Here is a 16,033-nt window from a genome sequence, read left to right as displayed (position 1 = left end):
AGTAGATACCGAACTCTAAATGTGCATCTCGCATAACCTAGAGGTAGTCCTGGAACAGGTTCTTTCACAACCTGCCCTCCAGCTTTCTCCAGCCAGGTCAAATGTTAATTATCTTGAAGCTGCACAGTGGCACAGAAGGGAAGAGAGCAAGTGTGTTCAAACGGCAGGAGCTTGTTATCTGAGATACTAGGATGAGAAGCCAAACCCTTGAATACTGCTGGTGTCCATTCCTGATTTTGCCACTGACTGATTGTATGATCTTGAATAATTAATTTAAACATAGCCAATTGAAAAGCTTTTAAGGATTTAAAGGTTTTAAGGATTAATAGGTAAAGGCTTTAAATAATCCTTTGAAGAAAATTTTCGGTCAGTGCAGACACATCCAAACCAAAGTCTCATCAGGGATTTGGCAATGCTGGATGAGATGCATGTGAAGGAAAGCAATGCTAAATAAATAGTTCTGCACCCAATACACATTCAGTTATTCTGGATTATGTCCTCATTCTAGAAAGTCAAACTTTTATTACAAAAGTACAACATATAATAGATGTATTTTTATTTCCTGAAAATTCCCTTCAAATTCCAAGAGAAGAAAATGATTTGTGTAGTGAAAATGGATGTGGGAAAAATACTTAATGTTGGAGACACATTTTAAGCAATGGGGAAAAAAAATGGAAAGAAGGATTTTCTTCTCATTACATTTAATTTCCCACAGAATACTTTGTAGACAAATAACTAGGGCCATAACCTTAATTGTTCCAAACTATTAAGCAAATTAATGTATGAATTTATTTAGAAGTACATCAGGTTCTTTCTTACAGTGCTGGGCTTTGAAAGTTCACAATAGGTTTCACATGAGAGCATGAGGCTGATGCTGGCAGTCAGTTTATTTGCTTAGGTTGGGACAGGAGCAAGAAGAGAGACAGTGCAAATGTTTACTCTGCATAAAATAATTTAATCACATCCATTAAGTCTGTGAGACTGGATCAAATCACAGAAGCCTGTAGCATTGGTGAATTGCTAGTTATCCTCTGCAGAATTATGGGGAAACATTAATGACTAACATTTTATTAATGCTGTTAATTTAATAATTAAAACAAATTTAAAGGTCAATAAGAACGACTGCCTGTAACACCTACAGGAAAATTAGATTGAAATAGTTTTTGTGTGATTCATGTTTTTTCCATTAAAGCTCTCAATTTACTGTAAAATCTGTACAGATATAAAAGCTGTGGGTGATCATTTAATATATCTGCAGAGCATCTCAGATAGGAATTTATACAGTAAAACCATCTTAGCATGCATTCCCTGAGAGACTGCACTGGTCTCTGAGTCAGGGAAGTGCAAACAATTCAGTAGATGGCCCCAGACTTGGCCAACAAAGGAGCTTTAGGGACAAATTACATCTTTGACTGTTTCATGTTTTAGAACTGTCAGTTCCATTATGCTGATTTTTTTCTGCTCTTAAAATGTCACTCTTAAAAATACTGCTCTTTGAAGATTGCTAATTCTGACCTTTGAAGGCACACATCGTCTCCCTTCTGAGATTCTGGGGCTTTTAGTATTTGTCCTTTGGTGTAATTATGACCAGAATTACACTAAAAAAAAAAAATAAATACAACACCACAACACAGAAAGAACAAGGCAGACATCTTTCCTCCCTGCCCCCTTATACCTTATTCCTTGGAGGAACAGAAAAAATTAGAAGAGCTACATTGCTCCATGAAGATGGGAGAGTGTGAAGGTTTGTTTTCTGATTTTTAAATCCAAAGAAGTGTACATGCTTTCTTTAACAGTAAAACAAAGCAGAGGCATGAATCACTATGTATAGGACACAGTATTAGCAAAAAGTAGTAAATTCATTATCTGCACCATCCTAAAACAATTTTTGAATAAGAGTCACATTCTCCTAATAACTTTGCTATGAAAAGTATTCAGGTTCAGAAACACCAGGCACCACTGACTAAGAAGAATGTCTTTGTATTTTGTAGCCCAGTGGTCAGAGACATCATGAAGTGAAATTCAGATCTTTTCATGGTTTTTATTACTTTGGATCTACTTGAGTATAACCACAAATATGTCCCCCATTGCTCCTGTGACAGAAGTTTTATTTTAAACTGCATGCTTGAGTAAGAATCTCTAGCACAGTGGATGGGATATTATATCAACTCCATCTATACGTAATAAATTCCTTTACAAAATGAACTTGTCCTGCTTGCATGTGATTTTCTCCCCTTCTGCCCCATGGGGTATGCCCCTTGGACATAATAGATGTGCCCTAGATGAGCAGTACTCTGGAATACTTGTGTGCTTTTCTCACTTTGTCAGTGTTCATAATGCTGGTTGGGTTATCTGAAAACATTTTGGGTGTAAATAAGGGCTTGGATGAGGTCTTCAGAAGCAGTATTACAGAGCTGGAAAGAATCTTATTTATTTTTCAGAGTTCAGTTACAATTTGTTGGATCTGAAATTAATAAACATGTGGAAAATTGTGTGAGAATCAAACTAGACTTTTATCAGCATGTTGTTGCCTCCAAGGAGAGATCTGGGTTCTGCTGAGGAACATGGGGCACTCTGCATTTGTCTCACTGACTCCATTAAAAAAATAATGGGTTACAGGTAAAACTTGCACTCTTTTTTTTCTGCCTAGCTTGTGATGTGAACCACAAAGTAGCTAATTTTTAACCTGCTACAATAAATAAGCTTGCTGACTAAGACTGCTTTTGAGGATTCCTTTAGGCTACCAGAAACAGGCATTTGACCTGCTGAATCTCTCAGGCTGCAGAAGAGGCAAGTTTAAAGGGCTTTGTTGTGTAGGGCTTTCTGCAAGTGGTCTGCAAGTCATTGTTGAGAATGGGAGATCATCTTTTTTTTTTTGAAACCTAGGAATGGAGGTTTCAGCAGTGTTTCTCTTTCCATTTTTGGTTCTCTATTTCACTTAATGTATTTCAAGAGACTCTCTTTTATTTTTTTTTTTAATTCCTTCCTCAGTCTCTGCCCTGTGTTCCATGGGTAACAGAATTACATATTGCTCTTTTGTTAAACATGGTGCGTACTGAGTGCTTCTTGAATCTGAAATGACCTTTGGAGAATATCAAGCTGGTAGGTTTGAAAAGGGCCTAAAAGGATCCTCTTGGAGATGATCCAGAGTTTTATCATCTGAATCCTAAATACTGCTTCTTTTAGAGTATCACAAACTACAGTGCCAGAACATCATAGAATGACAAAGAGATAAAAAGCAATCAGGCCGTTCTAATCAGACTGTGGTATGATTATATACATAAGAATCAGATTTAAGTATTTGTATAAAATAAAAAGTAGGTTAGGCAATACAGTTACTGAACCCGCCTTTGGAAAACCACTGAAGAATAACTTTGTATTTTCCACAAACTAAATTAAGCTATTCCCAGCAATAACATTGGCTTGACATTTTTATATCTTAATCTGAGGCTACTGCCAGGTACAGGCCTGCCTGCAGAATAACAAGAAGCAATAATATTTTCTTCCTATGTATTTCAGAGGCTTTTGAAGGTTTAATGAATGTTCATTTTAATAACACTAGAATGTTTCTGCAAAGGGTAAAAATAGATATAAAAGTTGCATTCCTTTCTTGGTAGGTCCCCCGCCACATCTCACAGTTCATGCCTTGCCTCTGTGTGTGCCACATCTCTATAGATGTGGGACAAGTGGCAACATCTCTATATACTTTTTGTCCAGTGCACTTTTGCCAAGTGGTCCAGTGACTGGAGGCAGAGTAAATAGGTGGTGCAGGAAAAGGGATATGCCACCCTTAGCTGCACTCAAAGGAAACAGGCGTGTTTCCTTCTCATGAGAACACAGGGCACTCTCCCTAATGAGAGAATTGTTCTGTCCATGTCTGGGTACAGAACTGTTGCATTTGATTTTCTTTTTAGGGGGAGGGGCAGTGTAAAGAGCTTAATTAGGTCACATAAACTTTTGCATACAATGCCATAGTAACTCCAAAAGAAAATAATGAAATTCAGGTCATGATAGCTGTGTCTTACATATTGTCCATAATGTATAATTTTTGCACTACAAATAAGGGGAAAAAAGTAGCCTTGTCCCATAGACCTTGCAGTCAAGAATTTAGCTCTGAAACTGTGAAAAACTGGAGATATTACCAGAGCATTACATCAGGTTGCAATTTATTTAATGAAAAAGGATTGTATATTACTTTGCTTCTTTGTCTCTTTTACAGTGCTACTGAAATGGAATATGCATACAGCTGTGATCAGACTCAGATTAGAGTATAGAGCACCAGGCTACTGTGTGAAGGGAAAATTATAAAAATAGAGGAGAAGACAAACCTATTGCAAAAGTGAAGAATAGTTGGGAACATGAAGACATGCAAATTCTTTCTAATTTTTAATTTACTAATGACCTTTGGTTTGCTGGACAGAAGTGTCTGAATTTTTTTTGAGCTGGGCAAGCCTGTAGGGGAAAAAAGAAATATTACAGAATTCTCCCCCAAACCCTAATGTAGTTTTGGGAGTACTGTAGCTTAGTGTTGAGGAGCTCATTATTCCAGTAATTCTGAAGCATCTGTCACTGATAAAGTACTTATGTGCAGAACATGAAGTCTGTAACTAGAAAACCTAAATGGACCAATTCTAAGTCCTGAGCACAGAGGCCCTTACATGCTATTTAGATTATTGGAACTATTTGAAATACATTCCTAATGAAGTGTAAAGAAGTGGAAAAAAGGTTTCTCTCTTAAGCAGAGAAACTCCTCTGGATGCTTTTAGACGAAGAATAATTTCAAGCGGTGACAATTAAGACCTCTAATTTTCAGGATGCTGGAAAAAGTGGTTTTGCCTCTTGTACATGTTAGGCTAGCCATGGCTTCACTTTTATTGCCACCATGTTTTGAAAGATAGGGAGGAGTCAGGACATAAGAATACCAATGTTTTGCCACCTTGAAGGAATTATTTTTATGATTTTATGTGAAATATACTTAGAATGTGGAAAAATTATTAATTTCTACTGTAGGCAGGTTAATAGTTGTCAGAGGAAACAGTTTCTGAGAAAGGAAAGGGATGGTTCCTCTCAGCTATCTAGCAGATGCAGCTCTTGATTGCTTTCAAAAGCAACCTGCATTTTTTTTGTAATCATAGAATCATGTATGTTTTAAGAGACTTTAGGGGGTCATCTAGTCCACCCTCCTTTTCAAAGTAGATCAAATTAGACTGGGTTGCTCAGCATCTTCCTGAGTTTTTAGTATCTCCAAAGACAAAGATTTCACAGTCTCTCTGGACAATCTGCTTCAGTGTTGGACCACCCCAAGGTGAAACAGGTTTTCCTGTGTCTATTCAGAGTTCCCACTTTCCAGCTTGTATCTGTTTCTTCCCATCCTATCCCTGTGCACCTTTGAATAGAGTCTGGCTCCACCGTCGCTAGAATGTCCCAGTAGGCAGATACAGCAGCACTACCCCTCTGTCTTTTCTTTAGTCTGAACCAGCCCCGTTCTCTCACCCTCTCCCCTTCTGTCCTATGTGCCATCCCTCTAACCATCTTGGTGGCTCTCTGCTCAATGCACTGCAGTGTGTCAGCATCTTTCTTGTACCAGGGAGTTCAAAGCTCTGCACAGCACCACTGAAGGGATCTCAGAAATGCTGAGCACAGGAGGGAAACCTTGGCTTGCTGCCCAGATGCTTGCTAATGCAGCCCAGGATGCCATTGTCTGCATTTACCACAGGAACATTTCTGGCCTATATTCAACTTGTCCACCAGGAACTCCAGGTTCTCTTCTGTAAAGCCGTGTTGGAGCTGGTCAGAGCTCAGAATGTACTGGTGCCCAGGTCTATTGCTCTGCAGATGCATTTACCTATGTTAATGTTCATAAGGTCCTAGTGGCCCATTTCTACAGCCTTAGAGTTCCTCTAAATAGTAGACCTTCCCTCCTGCATATCAATCCCTCTCCCCCACATTTGGTATTGTTCATGAACTTCCTGAGGGTGCACCAATAAAGAAATTAAAGAGCATTACCTCTAGTATTGATCCTTCAGGCTTGGAGCAGGTAGCCAGCTGCCAGTTGAACTTTGCACAGCTGACCACAGTGCCCTGAGCCTGATCGGCAAGCCAATATTCCACCCACCTTATCATTCACCTCAGTAGTACACATCTCACTATTTTGGCTATAAGGATGTTGTAGAAGACTGTATCAAAAGCATTTTACCTTCTAGAAATGTTTACATTTCACCATTTGAATTTTCTACTCTACCTCTCCACTCTCTTCTCTGTTCTGTGTAGAACAATCCCTTTTAACCACTGAAGATGAACTATCAGAATCCTGACATTGAACACAGATTCCTGATTTTGTCCTTGGTTTCCTTAAGAGTCAGTGGATATAGGCGCTTCCAGACGTAAATCAATTTGTCAAAGTAAAAATTAACTTCAAGTTTTCCTTTCTTGCTAAGTAAATAGGCTTGTATTTTATTATTTTTAACTCTTACTATGACCTTTAAACCCTTCTGATTTTATCCTTGTGTGTTAATCCCTTATATTGATGCCTTCATCCATATTGAGGGATGTCTTTGTGCCTTGCATAATTTCTCTTTAATGCTTCTGTGGTTGGAAAAACTCTTGGTACAGCTACAGTAATTTCTTATCTTTGCTTTCTGTCTTGCACCAGAGAAGTTTGCGGTTCTCGATGTATAGACCTTTACAGTTACTGCTACCTCCCTGGCAGTCTTCTGTCATATAAATTAAGTTTCAAGAAGACTCCACCTGCCAGATCCTTGTGTGTGTAACAGTTTGGTTTATTTTTCTTCTAATCCTTTGACTTTTTCCTCTCCTTACAATAATGAACTTTTCTAATTCACTTTCACTAATCTTCCTTCCCACCTTTATGTTTTCATTTTCGCATTAAAAACAAATTGAAAATAGCCAGTTCAGCAGCAGCTTCTTCTAATTCGTTTGCTTGGGGCGGGGTGAGGGGGATGCATGTTGTGGAGTGCAGAGGGAGAGAGAGTTGGAGGGAGGGCAGGGCAGAAGAGAAATCATTGCCATAAAAACTTCCTGGAATAACTGCCTGTACTAGATGCCAGCATGCCTGAGAGTACTGCTGACCTTTAGAGTATGATCCTTTATGCTAACAAACTGTTTAACTGTGGCCCTGGTGTGAGCTTGGCCCTTCCAGGTAGTGCTTTCCCCAAATACTTACTGGGTGCCGCTTGGCAGATCATCATTCTGGGGGTCATTATGAATAGGCGGTTTGCATGCGGTCACTGATTGGAAAGCCAGGAGGTTTTACTTAATTACATGTTACTTTGCCTCAGTGCAAAAATTCTTGGATGTGTTTCACTCACTGGTATATAAGGATTGCTGTACTCTACGTTAGCTTCTCCAGTAGATTAATGACTCCATGTATCACGGGTGCTGTCTTTTGTAGGCTTCTCCTGACAGTTTGAAAAATCCCTCCTCCTCCTGATTAATATTTTGCAGATTTTTGTGCTTAAACACGCCTGCATCTCACCTCTTACAGAGCTTCTCAGACTGTATATGCATTCTTGACATGGACCTTAACTGTATTTCCACTGTCTCGCATTTTTATTCCTTAGTCAACAGGGTGCATCTGTAGCTTTCTCAGTCAAAAGGACCAATTAACGGTTACAGCCCTGACTTCTGCCTTTACCTCTTCCTAGTGGTAATGGCGGCTGATTTCACCAGGCTTAATGAAGTTTTTCTCTTCCTATTATAGCTAAGAAGCCTTAGTTAACCAATGATCAAACAGGTTCCAAGACATGACACTGGAAGTAACTTAAGAACTTCTGATCATTATAATACTGATCACTCAAGGCAGGACTAAGTGTGCACAACACCTCAGAGCTCAGCTGAACAGCACTTGACTTAAATTTAATGGTTTAACTATTTAAGATTATCCATTCTGTGCAGTTTTGAATATATTTCTTGCAGACTCTTCACTGGGAAAAGCAGAAAAGTTATTGGAAATGGTACTTTTAAATGTTACAGTGTTTCAGATGTGGTAAATCTGTGAACAGAGTTCTACAGAGAGACATGTCAGGTGAAACAGATGCAACCAAAGAAATATCTTCAAACTCTGTCACAGAAGGATTTTGTAACACTGTATGGAGTATGGGTCTTATTCCTCTGCACAGCAAGTCAGATCAAGCGCTGGCCCACAGTTTCTTTCACAGCAAGTCAGTGAAATGCTGCTTTGAGATTGCTGGCAGGAAGGGTTTGAAGTGCAAAAGGAAGCAAAAGAGGAAGGCTGGCAAATGTCAGTGATGTTCTGGAGTCTGAGAAAGCTGGTCAGGCCATGGGATTTAGGCAGTTTTGGGGTGTTAATGAGTTGGGGGGTGCATAGAGACTATCTAGGTGAGACTAAGTAGGTATCAGAATGTTGCGGAGACTTCAGAAGGCCTGTCGAGGAGCAAGAGAGGAAACCCTGTCTCTCTCCCCCATCCTATTTTTAACTGTTTCTTCACTCTTGCGGTACTTAGCTTCTTTCTCAGGCCCCTGGTATACAAGATTTATCAGCATCACCAGAACAAGCAGGTGCAACAGAGGTCTGTGCTAGCAGGAGGTAAGGATTCAGGCTGTATATGCTGCTGTAACCACTGTCTGTTCTATACAACTGTATGTTTTAGGCAGCATAGGTCCTTTTTGCTTTCCAAACTAGCTAATTGTTATGCTGTTGCCACTAGATTGCCAAGGCTACTAATACAGAATATTTGTTCACAGGAATAATTTAACTCCACCTTTCCAACCGAGAGAGAAACCTTGCCCCTTTGTTAGCACTGGAGTATCCCCTGGCAAAAGCTGTGCTGTGATTGTTTCCATAGGTATAATAGAATTTATGGAGATCTGTGCAGATTCCAACATAGCTACTCAAGACAAATATAGGAACAAGGTAGATAAAGGGGCAGAGCATGGATGTTTTACTCATTTATTCCTGAAGAACCCAGGAGATCTCCATTACTGTGAACTTTTTCTTGGAAAAAAAACAGCTTGAGGTTTCCTGTTCATTTATTTTTAATCACATGCATCCTTTATTTTCCTTTTCCTTTTAAAGACAGTTTCATAAAGATGAGCAGAAACAGGAAACAAGATTGTAGGACTTGCAGAGGGGAAAATTAAAATATCTGAAGATTTTAAAAAGATGTAAAGATTCTAAAGACAATTTGAAAATAGAGTACTCTTTTGATATAAATAATACACGAGGAATTATTTTATGAAAATAGACCTTGAACACAAGGCAACAAGTATATGCACATACATAGTTTCAGCCTTCATTCAAATAATGAAGTTCTTCAACTGATGTATCATGTATTTTATTTATGAGTAAATTTATTCATTGTTATGCTTCATAGAATATTAAAGGAGAGATTCATGAGTAATTTGAAATCAGGATACAAGACGATCAGAAAACAAAACCATGTAGCACTTTTAGCATCTGCTATCATTATACTATTATGTTGAAACAATACTGAGAAATTTATAGTGTTTTAAAATAATTTCAGAAAGAAACATGCACCAACATATTGTGCTTCTTCAATATTTGTACCTCTCTTTGTAGCATCATAAGAGAAGTGAACATTAATGTGTGGAAGGTTTCAAGCAGGTTTGTATACATACACTTTTTTTTGTTTTGTTTTCCATTGATAATTCTATTTTTGTTGTTTTTCAGGTAAAGGCTAGAGAGATTTTAGTATGTTAAAATATCAAAACTCCTTGCAACACCTGATTGATGTACAAATGCTTTTTGGATCTGGATGACCAATGCTTTCAGCTTTTGCCAAGTCAAACTTACATATATAGACCTGAAAGCTTCTACTTTCTTCTAATCTGGGAGGAAACCTTTGGAGTGGAGTGTGAAGCAAATGTACTCAGTTGTCCAACTGCGATGGTGTTTGGGAATAGCTGCTGTATTCTTAAGTCTGTTTTAATAATTTCTTTTTTATAAGGTATTACTTTTTTTAAAACATTGCATGTCCCACTGCAATTGTGATACCACATTCAAAGTTTTAGTAGGTCTACTTGAAAATAGAAATATTATCTTTATATATTTCATCCTTACAAGTCAATGACCACTAAGAGGTTTGCACTCCAACTGGCAGTCTCAGTGGGCCTATGGCAGTTCCTACTTTACATAACTGGGGAATGGGAATGCAAGCACTACAGCAGTCAGTGCTTGTATATTCATCTCTCCTTCCTTCCCCTTCGTGATAAGTTTGCACCTGACCATGGGGGATGAAAGAATTTGTTTTTAATGAAAATTAAGCTAATAAACACGAGCCACTGTAATTTCTCCCTGGAGTAAGAATGAAGTAAAACCCAGTATGTCCAATGCTGAACACAACGAATGAAGCTATGATTGAAATCAGCCTGAAATAATAAAAAAGAACCAAATATTATTGATGTAGGTTTCATTTGGTTTGATTTGTATATGAAGACAGGCAACATGAAGAAACAATCTGAAGGTGCAGTGATTTATGGTGGATTACGAGTACCAAGTCTTGTTATGTTTCATGTAATTTGTATTCCTTGGTACTTGTTATGCCAGTGTTAGTGAAGCTTGATTTGCATGCCTTTCCTTTATCTAGTGAAGAAAACATTTCTCACATCAGTTTTTAATAAAACACACACCTTTCACAGCTGTCTCAAATAATACTATGGTGAAGTTGATTCAGTGTTCGTCAAAGTACTTATGGAAAAATAGTTTTCAACTCTTTGCCAAATCCTTAGTTAGAATGTCAATAATGTCTAAATACTTACCAATTGGAAAGAACAGAGAGATTTTCTGTTGGACTTGAGTTTTTTTTTCCCCAAATACTGCACAAAGGTCTAGAGAAGCTGCCACAGAGGACCTTTTTGAATATATAAAAAAAAATCACTTAATTTGAATTTGGTATATCTCTATAATTTTTGTTTGTGAGTATAGCAATGATGTAGGGATACTTATATCATAAGTATATTATAAAATATAATATTATATTATATTATATATTATATATTATATATATTATATATATTATATTATATATAATATTATATAATATTATATATAATATAATATTATAATAATTAATAATAATATGATATTATAATATTATATTATAAAATATAATTTTTATTTCTGTTATTTAAAAAATATTTTTACAAATTTGTCTGATGTTACACGATGATTCTATGCCCATTTCTTAAATAACTAGCAGAATTCATAGCAATTATACTGTGGGAATGGGAAGGGAAATGGAAATTTTGACACAGAAACAGAAGGGGTCTCTCTCAGTTGTGGTTTGAAGTGCACTTCAGCTCTCTTCCTTTTGGTGTATTTGGGGTTTTTATTAAGAGATACTTGATAATTAATGGTCCACATGCAGATCTGGTCCTCACATGGAATATTTACTCAGATGTGGAAGCAAGAAAGTCTTCTTGGGTCTCCCTCACTGCATACCCACAGCCAGAGAAACAATCAGACAGCTCCTGAAAGCTTCCTTCAGCAAGTTTTACCCACAGCTGATGGAAAGTCTGTGTCATCTGAATTCATTATTTTGAAGTAGCAGTAGTGCAGTAATGTTAGGAGAGTGATCCTCACACACATTACAGCAAGCTACCCTGTGACTTTCAAAATAGATGAGGGGCTGTTTGATTTCCAGAAGACTTCTCTTCAGTTTGGCTTGACCCCATGAATTTTTGTGCTGTCCATACACAGAAACATAACAACATGAGAAAGGCTATACACAGTCTGACCAAATCTGACAGGTATCTGACATTCCACCTCTGCCTAAAGCTGAAAGCAAATGCCTCTGGTTAAGTATGGTGTGAAAGACAGCAGCAGTCTCAGATCATGGTATCTTCTCGTGTTCACTTCTCTTTCCTTATTTTCTGCTACTCAAAAATGTCCAGGCAGAATGGTTTTATTTTGGAAAATGTGATTTGACAGAACTGAGACACAGCATGGTGATGTGTTGATTTAGTAGAAGATTAGAGTGGAGAATAAGCAGACAGGCTTGCAGGCTAAGCTGGAACCCTATGGCTGCCCAGACTTAGAAACAAGACACATAAAAGAAAAGAGAAAACTTTTTAAATTAGCCTGAAGCAGAATGCACAAGCTTTAGTCTTGCAAAAGAAACTGAAACCTTTGATCTTTTATCTTGAACAAGGCTATTTTTAAAGGGGTAGAAAATGGTTGTCTGGACAGTTTGGTCTTTTGCCTCTGATACCCAAATGGATGACATATATAGATCTGCTCTTTCCACCTTAGTTTGGCACCAATATGCTTCTTTCTCCAGCAGTGCAGTGTCCCTAAGAACAATCTAGGCCATTGATGTGAAAATATCCTGATAACAAAACATGCAGTGAACAGTTACGTTTATTTAACTTGCAGTTTGAAAATTCTTTTTTCTCCATTGATCACGCATTGTATATGGTGCCACTTGTTAGCTGATGATTAGAGCTAAGAAAGGTGTGTTATGATGTGCATTAGGAGCTGTTTGGCTTAGCATCTTCTCTCAGAATAAATCTAAGAAGGGTAATAAGCTTTTTTACAGGATAAAGTAGGTGAGCAGTAGGAGCTGTATCTGCTGACAAAGAATAGTGGAGTGGAGTGATCAAAGAGATTTCAATAGCAGCTGAGTAATATCTCCTATAGCTGTGGTTCTGAAAGAGAAGCAGCAGCTGAAATATTCAGAATTCAGAAAATATCCAGAGGTAGCATTGGAAACACAGAAATTGGAAGGCATGGAACAAAGCAGGAAAGCAATGGGGATTTGGAAGACAGCTGGGAGGGAGATGATTGGAGCTCTGTGGAAGCCGGGAACAGAACACTGGGGGCATTTGGGGCAGTGGGTGGCCAAGATAATGAAGAAAATGCTAAGTTACTGTGTGGTAGGAAAAAGCACAGGGTCTTATGACAAAACTTTATGCTTTCTCAGTAGCATTAGTCATTTAACAACTTTTTATGTTTTTATACTTGCAGGATAGAACAAGCTTTGGAAGAACTAGATCAGCATTTGAAGACAATAGAATCACAGGTCTCAAAATGCAGAGATAATACGTTTGGACAGATGTGACTGTAATGCTGTCAGCTGCTGCTATTCCATATCAAGGCCTCCAATATTTGCTCTTTATTCTTCAAGCCAAAGCCCTTGGAGACAAGGGATTAAAGTCAAATATTAGCTTTCTTTTTTTTTAAGGGAGATTCTGAGGAAAATCTTGAAATCATGGTCCAAATGTACACCAACTATTAAAAATACACACAAGGAATTAAAAAAGCCTGCAACTGTTTATTTTAAATCTCAAATTTTCATTATCAACTCTTTTTAGACCAGAGTCACAATTTGCTATCCTCTGACAATTAAATGCTGTAACTGAGGGCAGAAACTGGGCAACGCAGCCTTTTGCAAATTATGACTGTGAAAGGAAGGAATGAAATAGCTTGATATTCAGACTGTATTTCCAGAGGCCCAACAAGGATTTTATCAGTTCTTTTAAAAGGCTGGGGTTTTTTCCCCAACAGATATTCCCTCATAAAGATACTTGGTAATTTGGAAGAAAAAAAAAAAAGGCTTAGAAATCATTGTGATACAAAAACTACACAAGTCCTGGGTGACTTTGAGGCTCTTCTTTTCAGGGCATAACAATTTTTAGTATGGTAACTGTAAGGCAAATCATAGTGATCTATGTGGTAAGATCTGCAAAACTGTGCACTGCAATGAGACCAAGATGGGTGAAAATGTTTCAGTTTTATGTAAATCAGAATCTTGTGGTAGTCCTATTTCTGCTTTTGATATTTTAAAGTCTCTTGTTTTACCTTTGCTGGAAGGACTTTCTCTTGCAGCAGCTGAATTACATATACTTTCTCAGGTCTAGCTGACTAGTAATTGTTGCAGTCTTTGTCCTGGCTAAACTGACCAATACTTACTGACACTGAGTTACCAGGAAACAGCATTTTTCTTGTCCTTTGCTGATTATTACATCCTACATCAGGCAAGACTGTTTCTTCCCACAATGTGATGATAAAAGGAAGAAAGCTATTTCCTGTTGAAAGCTTTGCTTTCTGCTGTTAGGCAGGTAGATCCCTTAGTGTTCTCATTTAATCAAAAGAGAAAGAGGACAAATAATGATTTTTTTCTCTAGAAAAATGCAAAGCCCCAGGTGGTGATGACACAAACCTTTGAATTCTGGTCCACTATTTTAGTCTGTCACAACCAAAGGAAGGATAATCATACTTTGAGTGTCAATCAGCCCTATTTATTTTGTATGTCAGCCTTCACAACTAGTTTTAATGACTGCAGTTTCTATATTGTAGCTACAGGATAAACGCTAATTAGCTGTTGGGCATAAAAGTCTTAGTGGGCTGAAAAGAATTGTCTGGGTATCTGGCTAAGCCAGCAAATAGAGGAATCTATACTATACTGCATGTGAGGACAAGATTTTTAACTGGATACCTTGGGGGGAAAAAATGAGCATGTTAATTGTAGGGTCCAGTGCTGCCAAACATACATTAAAAAAACACCTCTTGGCAGCTCGTTGTTTTCTTTTCTTCTGCAGACCATTTCAGAAGTTCTAGTGTTGTTTTCAATCTACCGTGAAAGATGGTTTTCCTTTATTCCGTTATTTTGAAGTTAAATTATGTTTTTCTGTCTAGCACTGCTTTCAGTACTGATAGTCCTGAGGTCGTATTGGCAAGTTTTCTTGCTGCAGTCTTAATGGAAGCTGAGCTCTTCCCTCACAGAAGCTAAAGATTTTAGAATAACCAATCTTTAACCCCACAGTAAATTCAGAACAGCTGGTAAAACTCAAAGTTGCAAGTAACACAGAACCAAATGTAGCCTACAAAATTAGTTTTTGAAGAAGAGGTATGAACTGGAAGAAATACAAGCTTGACTTTCAGATGCTATTATGAGCCACCAGTGTTGACAGTTCAACCCATTTATTTTTAACTACAGAAGGAGAAAATACAGAGGGCTAAAGGGTGAATGGGCCATATAAGCAGGCCTGGTATGTTAAGGCTTTGTCAATGTGTCCAACACTGAAATAGATTCTGAAACCAGGCTTATTGTTCCCATTTTTGTCCATAAGCTGTGTCCTCTCTTTATATTGCCTCTGCAATGATGCAACACTTAGCAAGAAGCATCTGTGATTTGTGGAAATATCTGGCCAGATGGCTTAGACCATGGAGAACAGTAATGGGAGCAACCCAAACTACTGACCCCTAACTCCCTAACCCAAACCATTTATTACTCAGCTACTGGTTAAAATATGCATGATGTATATTTGTATTTTTTTTCTTTTTAATGGAAAAGTTCCTTACTGAAAAAGAAAAACAAAACCAAAACTATTTCTTTGCAGAAATTCCATGTCATAGAAAATCCAGTATTAATTTGAAAAATTACTTTGATAGGACTTCTTGACTAGCTTTAAAACTCTCTGTAGAGATGAACTATGCAACACTGGGGGTTTATCTGGTCATGAATAATCCCATCAGTAGACCTTGCTCCTCAAAGCAAGGGTTTGCTTAAAGCAGGAAAACTGAGGTCGTTTTGAAGCCACTTATCCAACGCAATTGATTTATTCTTATAGATACGAGTTAAAATCGTACTACCTGAAAGCTAAGACCCTTTTGTCTTTGTTCGGTTTCCCTGCCACAGTTTGTACGTGAGTCTATTTCTAAGCAACAATCGAGAAAAACAAACACGTTAATGGAAAATGAAAGGCGTATATATAGAATTAGCTGCAGGTTACCCAAGGACAGCTCAGGTAGCTAGAACTAGTTAGATGTCTATCTAACGAAACAGATAGCTAACTGTAGCTGTGTCTGGCGACCACTTTTTTTAGGTGGCAGCGTCACCTGAACCACACAAACCCACCTGCCTAGGGGAGACAAGATCCCCGGTAAGACCCTCCGTTCGTCCCTCTCTCGAAGTGCGGCAGCGGGGCGAGGGCAGAGCCCTGCCCGCCCTAACCCTGAGACTGGAGGGCAGCTCGCACGGACCGCACCTGGCCAAGGGGAGGGAAGAAGAAGGCAGAGCAGGAGGAGGAGGAG

At 38.2% G+C, this 16,033-nt stretch overlaps 1 long non-coding RNA gene across 2 annotated transcripts in view; it reads right to left on the bottom strand.

Moving 5' to 3' along the window:
* LOC127380212 (uncharacterized) overlaps positions 1-16,027 on the bottom strand; it is a 39,451-nt gene extending 23,424 nt beyond the window's left edge. For both annotated transcript variants that reach the window (XR_007888436.1, XR_007888437.1), the window contains exons 1-2: positions 15,858-16,027; positions 10,759-10,850 (exon numbers count right to left, since the gene is read on the bottom strand). This is a non-coding gene — a long non-coding RNA (uncharacterized LOC127380212). The remainder of the gene's footprint in view (positions 1-10,758; positions 10,851-15,857) is intronic.
* Between the last annotated feature and the right edge of the window lie 6 nt (positions 16,028-16,033).

This window comes from Apus apus, chromosome 1 (assembly GCF_020740795.1).
Source record: "Apus apus isolate bApuApu2 chromosome 1, bApuApu2.pri.cur, whole genome shotgun sequence".
In the NCBI taxonomy this organism is placed as follows: Eukaryota; Metazoa; Chordata; class Aves; order Apodiformes; family Apodidae; genus Apus; species Apus apus.
Note: the sequence above shows the minus strand (reverse complement) of the source record. Positions and strands in the feature narration are given on the sequence as shown.